Raw genomic sequence first — 6,987 nt, forward strand, 5'->3', positions numbered from 1 at the left:
TCAAGGTTTACAATGTTCAAAGGGCCATGTGGCCCTATGTTTGTGCTGCTGTTCACAAAAGCACCATGCAACTGATTGGCCCACAGCTCAATTGTTAGTGTGCGGGGATCGCTGATTGGTGCCGACTCGGTGGGCCGAAGGGCCTGTTTCCACGCTGTATCTCCAAACTAAACTAAAGGAAGGATAGCAAAAGCCATAAGATAGACACAAAGTTCTGGAGTAAGTCAGCTGGTCAGGCAGCATTTCTGTCTGAAAATGGATGGGTGACATTTGGGGTCGAGACCCTTCTTCAGACTTCAAACCGAAGAATTGATTTAGACAGTCTAGAATTACAGTAAAGAGTAATTTGGAAAAGTTAGGAGTCCTCTCAAAACAGGGAAGGTAAAAGAGATGGCCTATCAAACGTTGAAGATTGTAGCAGGGTTCTACACGAGAAAGGTTTTGCTATTGAGGGATCAATAAACAAAGGTCACAGATTCAATACTGACAGGATGCAGAATATTCTCTCCAAAACGCTGCAGGAAGTGGATACATTAATGATTTAAAGTGGATGGATACACAGGGTGTTGCTGCTGATACAAGCTGGAGATTGCAATGGAACGATGCTCTTTAGCAGAAGCTGCATCACTTTCCACACCTTGGTGAACAGGCGCTATGCAGGGGGAGTTTGTGTCGTCAAATGGCAGCACCCTATTTTATGTGTTTGTTTTTTTGTGTGTACATATGTGTGTGTGGATGTGTGTGAATGAATGGTGATTAGCTGCCCCAAATAACAGCTCAGTCCCCCTGATGTAACCCAGCATTTGGGAAATCTACAATCCTGTACAACACGTTCAGCTCCTGCCCAGTGCCAGTCCACAGCCCACTCACCCACCCACAGCCCACCTCACTAACAGCCCCTCACCTGCCCCAGTAACGGACCCTCACACCCCACCCACTCCATTTACCCGCCTCACCGTCAGTCCGCTTACATGTTCCTCACCCCCTTCCCAGTAACAGCACATAGACCAACCCCATGTCCCGACACCTTGTAATAGCCCACTCAACCTCACCCTGCCCCAGCAATGGGGTGTTCACCCCCACCCCCAACATCCTCCACTCCCCCCCCCCCCCACCCACCCCCCACACACCCCCGCCACCCCCCCCCCACCCCCCCCACACCACCCACCCACATCCTCCACACACCCCCCCCCCCCCCCCCCCCCACCCACCCACCCAACACACCCTCCACTCACCCTCCCCCCCCCCCCCCCCCCACACCCTCCCCTCCCCCCCCCCCCCACACCCCCCCCCCCCCCCCCCCACCCTCCACTCACCCCCCTGTCCACACCTTAGCAACATCCCCAATTCACCAGTGCCCGACCAACAACTACCACCCACCACACCTTGTCCCTACCCTGGTTACATCCTCCACTCACCAACCCACCTTGTCCATGCCTTGTAACTGCCCCCATCTATCTGCCCCACCCCAGTAACATCTCCCACCCACCCTGTCCCCACCCTAGTAACATCTCCCACCCACCCTGTCCCCACCCTAGTAACATCTCCCACCCACCCTGTCCCCACCCTAGTAACATCTCCCACCCACCCTGTCCCCACCCCCAGTAACCTCCCACCCACCCTGTCCCCACCCTAGTAACATCTCCCACCCACCCTGTCCCCACCTAGTAACATCTCCCACCCACCCTGTCCCCACCCTAGTAACATCTCCCACCCACCCTGTCCCCACCCCAGTAACATCTCCCACCCACCCTGTCCCCACCCTAGTAACATCTCCCACCCACCCTGTCCCCACCCCAGTAACATCTCCCACCCACCCTGTCCCCACCCTAGTAACATCTCCCACCCACCCTGTCCCCACCCCTAGTAACATCTCCCACCCACCCTGTCCCCACCCTAGTAACATCTCCCACCCACCCTGTCCCCACCCTAGTAACATCTCCCACCCACCCTGTCCCAGCCCTAGTAACATCTCCCACCCACCCTGTCCCCACCCTAGTAACATCTCCCACCCACCCTGTCACCACCCTCGTAACATCTCCCACCCACCCTAGTAACACCTCCCACCCACTCATCCACCCACCACAGTAGGTGCCCACTCAGCTGCCCCACTTCAATATGAATTCCCTAAAGCCTCTGTTCCAGACCCAGCCAGTGTGTCCTCTGTGCCGATAGTGCAACGTGCCGCATGTTAGCGGTTCAGGATGAGGGACGTGGGGGGTGAGATGATGAACGTTCCACTTACCCTGCAGCTCATCCTGTGAGGAGTAGCCAGATGTGGACGACAAGTAGATGTTGGAAGAAGTGGAAGACGCAGTCAGTATCCCCATCCTGCCGTATGCTGTGTTGAATTTCTCTACGTAGTTGTCCTCAAAGCTGGACGGCCCTGTGACTGCTGGATGCCAGATACAGGTTACCGAGGCAAGTAATCACAGGAAAATATTGCAGCACCTCATATTTCGCTTGGACATCTTACAACCCAACCATATGATGTTGACCTCTCTAACGTCAAGTAACCCTTGTTTTCCCTCCCTCTCCATCCCTCCACCATCCTAGATTGTAGCAGGGTTCTACACGAGAAAGGTTTTGCTATTGAGGGATCAATAAACAAAGGTCACAGATTCAATACTGACAGGATGCAGAATATTCTCTCCAAAACGCTGCAGGAAGTGGATACATTAATGATTTAAAGTGGATGGATACACAGGGTGTTGCTGCTGATACAAGCTGGAGATTGCAATGGAACGATGCTCTTTAGCAGAAGCTGCATCACTTTCCACACCTTGGTGAACAGGCGCTATGCAGGGGGAGTTTGTGTCGTCAAATGGCAGCACCCTATTTTATGTGTTTGTTTTTTTGTGTGTACATATGTGTGTGTGGATGTATGTGAATGAATGGTGATTAGCTGCCCCAAATAACAGCTCAGTCCCCCTGATGTAACCCAGCATTTGGGAAATCTACAATCCTGTACAACACGTTCAGCTCCTGCCCAGTGTCAGTCCACAGCCCACTCACCCACCCACAGCCCACCTCACTAACAGCCCCTCACCTGCCCCAGTAACGGACCCTCACACCCCACCCACTCCATTTACCCGCCTCACCGTCAGTCCGCTTACATGTTCCTCACCCCCTTCCCAGTAACAGCACATAGACCAACCCCATGTCCCGACACCTTGTAATAGCCCACTCAACCTCACCCTGCCCCAGCAATGGGGTGTTCACCCCCACCCCCCCACATCCTCCACTCACCCCCACTCCCCCATCCCCACCCTCCACTCACCCCCCTGTCCACACCTTAGCAACATCCCCAATTCACCCAGTGCCCGACCAACAACTACCACCCACCACACCTTGTCCCTACCCTGGTTACATCCTCCACTCACCAACCCACCTTGTCCATGCCTTGTAACTGCCCCCATCTATCTGCCCCACCCCAGTAACATCTCCGACCCACCCTGTCCCCACCCCAGTAACATCTCCCACCCACCCTGTCCCCCACCCTAGTAACATCTCCCACCCACCCTGTCCCCACCCTAGTAACATCTCCCACCCACCCTGTCCCCACCCTAGTAACATCTCCCACGCACCCTGTCCCCACCCTAGTAACATCTCCCACCCACCCTGTCACCACCCTCGTAACATCTCCCACCCACCCTGTCCCAACCCTAGTAACATCTCCCACCCACCCTGTCCCCACCCTAGTAACACCTCCCACCCACTCATCCACCCACCACAGTAGGTGCCCGCTCAGCTGCCCCACTTCAATATGAATTCCCTAAAGCCTCTGTTCCAGACCCAGTCAGTGTGTCCTCTGTGCCAATAGTGCAACGTGCCCCATGTTAGCTGTTCAGGATGAGGGACGTGGGGGGTGAGATGATGAACGTTCCACTTACCCTGCAGCTCATCCTGGGAGGAGTAGCCAGATGTGGACGACAAGTAGATGTTGGAAGAAGTGGAAGACGCAGTCAGTATCCCCATCCTGCCGTATGCTCTGTTGAATTTCTCTTCGTAGCTGTCCTCAAAGCTGGACGGCCCTGTGACTGCTGGATGCCAGATACAGGTTACCGAGGCAAGTAATCACAGGAAAATATTACAGCATCTCATATTTCGCTTGGACATCTTACAACCCAACCATATGATGTTGACCTCTCTAACTTCAAGTAACCCTTGTTTTCCCTCCCTCTCCATCCCTCCACCATCCTAGCTCTCCGGCCAGTTTAACTGTCCTCCTGATTATATTTTATCTTTGTATGCTTCGTTGTCACCTTCCCCTAGCTAACAATGATCTATTCTACATTTTCCTTCATCTTTTCCCCCTTTGATCTCTCGTTTTCACACCTTACTCTTCCAGATCACCCTCTACCCTGACTAAATCTGAAGAAGGGTCTCGATTGAAACTTCACCCATTCTTTCTCTCCAGAAAAGCTTTTAACGGCACTGAGCCTGTACTCACTAGAGTTTAGAAGAATGAATGGGACCTCATTGAAACTTACCGAAAATTGAAAGGTTTGGATAGAGTGGATGTGGAGACGATGGTTCCACTTGTGGGAGAGTCGAGGACTAGAGTGCATAGCCTCAAAATTAAACAACGTTCCTTTAGGAAGGAGATAAGGAGGAATATCTTTAGTCAGAGGTTGGTGAATCTGTGGCATTCTTTGCTACAGAAGGCTGTGGAGGCCTAGTCAGTGAATATTGTTAATGCAAGATAGATAGATTTGTGATTAGTACGGGTGTCAGGGGTTATGGGGAGAAGGCAGGAGAATGGGGTTAGAAGGAAGTGATAGATCAGCCATGATTGAATGGTGAAGTAGACTCGATGGGACGCTTGGACTAATTCTGCTCCAATCACTTATGACCTCATGCTGCCTGTCCCGCTGAGTTACTCCAGCATTTTGTGTCTATCTTTAGTGTAAACCAGCATCTGCAGTTCCTTCCTATAAAGGAAGGTACAATCCCTGGCCTCTCAGTAACTGCAGCTAGGTGCCGGTCACCTCCCACCACCAGGGGGCATCAGACCCCGACTCAGCGCTCCCCACAGTAACTGAACCGTGTGTGTTACCACACACAGGCCCCACAGCAGAGCAGCAGAGCGCCCCTCTCCTGTCCGCCCGCCCGCCCGCCTCCCAACACCCGACAGGATTGGCAAAGTCTCACAGCAGCTGTGCGATGATCGCTGGTCAGTGCCGACTAGTTGGGCCAAAGGGCTCGTTTCCAACTCAAACTGAGATAGTGCAGCACGAGTCTCCGACGTGCACCAGTGATCGTGGTACTTTAAACCAAGGAGAAGCCCTGAACCAGTCTGTTGGAGGGAAAGGTTAAGGCTTTAAGAACACTGACGTCAAAAGGTCATAAGTGATAGGAGGAGAACTAGGCCATTCGGCCCATCAAGTTTACTCTGTCATTCCATCATGACAGAACTACCTCTCCCTCCTGACCCCATTCTCCTGCTTTCTCCCCGTAACCCCTGTACTCATGAAGAATCTGTCTATCTCTGCCTTACAAATATTCACTGACTTGGCCTCCACAGCCTTCAGTGGCAATGAATTTCACTGATTCATCAGCCTCTGACTAAAGAAATGTGCCGGTGCCCTGCTTCCACCCCCCGCGCTGCCCTCCCTGGACATGTACCGATGGGCTCCTGCCAGCCACTGCTGCTGCTGAGGTGCAGAGAGCGATGAGAGTGCTGAGAGCGTTGCTGACGTTGCTAATGTTCAAGATTCAAGATTCAAGATTCAATTTAATTGTCATTTGGACCCCTTGAGGTCCAAACGAAATGCCGTTTCTGCAGCCATACATTACAAACAAATGGAAGGCCAAATGGAAGGCCAAAAAAAACTTATCTCTCCACTGCACTCTCCCCCCCCTGATGTCAGAGTCAAAGTCAAAGCCCCCGGCTGGCGATGGCGATTGTCCCGCGGCCATTAAAGCCACGCCGGGTGGTGCGAGGTCGCACACCGGGTTCTTGATGTTGGAGCCCCCGGCCATTCCAAGCCGCGCGGGGCGGTGCTGTAAGAGCTCTTCAACCCCGCAACTCGGGCGGGAGAAGTCGCCGTTGCGAGAGCCTGAAAAGCGGTTTCCCTCCAGGGACCCGCGGGCTCCCGGTGCCGCCGTCCGCCAGACCCGCAGTTGCAGCCTCCGAATCTCCGGAGGTCGGGCCGCAGCAGCAGCAGCGCTGCACCACCGCTCCACCCGCTCCGGACTCGGCCAGCTCCGCGACGGTGAGGTGAGTCGTCGGCACCAGAGTCCCCGGTCTTCCTGTTGGAGGCCGCTCCTCGTTGCAGCCCCAACTACAACGGAGACCCGACAAAGAAATGGTCGGGTCTCCCGTGCAGGGAGAGATTTAAAAGTTACCCCCTCCCTCCCACCCCACCCCCATCCCCACAAACACACACACCCCAACAAAAAATAACAAAAACTACATAGAAACATAGACAAAAAATAATAAAAACGCAGATGGGCTGCAGAGGCCGCTGCTGACGAGAGTCGCGCCGCCTACCGGCTAATGTTGCTGATGTAGCTACTCAAGAATGTTGACTGAACTGTTGGACGGTGAACGTTTGACACCAGGCACAGGTCCCGGCCTCGTGCTGTTTGACCTTTTCTTGTGCAACCTGAAAATATAAAGGACAACGATTTAGGATGGAGGCAGACCAGGACTGAGAAAGAGAAGCAAAAAAGTAACGATGATAAAGGAAACTGGCCATTGTTAGCCATTTGCAAAGTGAGAATGTGGAGCTGGTGCGACTTTGGTGGGGGAGGGATGGAGACAGTCGCTTGTCAGAGCTGGGAAAGGAGGGGGGGGGGGGGGGAGAAGATTGTTTCACATGGGGAAAGAATATCATGACTCTCGATCTCGTTCAAAATGCTACATTCTAGAGTGTTAGTTTGTGTCGCGGTTCCAACCCCCCGGGGGTGACAACAGGAACCGTGACAACTGCGGCACCACCACCATGTTCCAACCGGCACCACCCTCACCTCCCCTCCCTG

Source organism: Leucoraja erinacea, unplaced genomic scaffold (genome assembly GCF_028641065.1).
Source record: "Leucoraja erinacea ecotype New England unplaced genomic scaffold, Leri_hhj_1 Leri_1190S, whole genome shotgun sequence".
NCBI lineage: Eukaryota > Metazoa > Chordata > Chondrichthyes > Rajiformes > Rajidae > Leucoraja > Leucoraja erinaceus.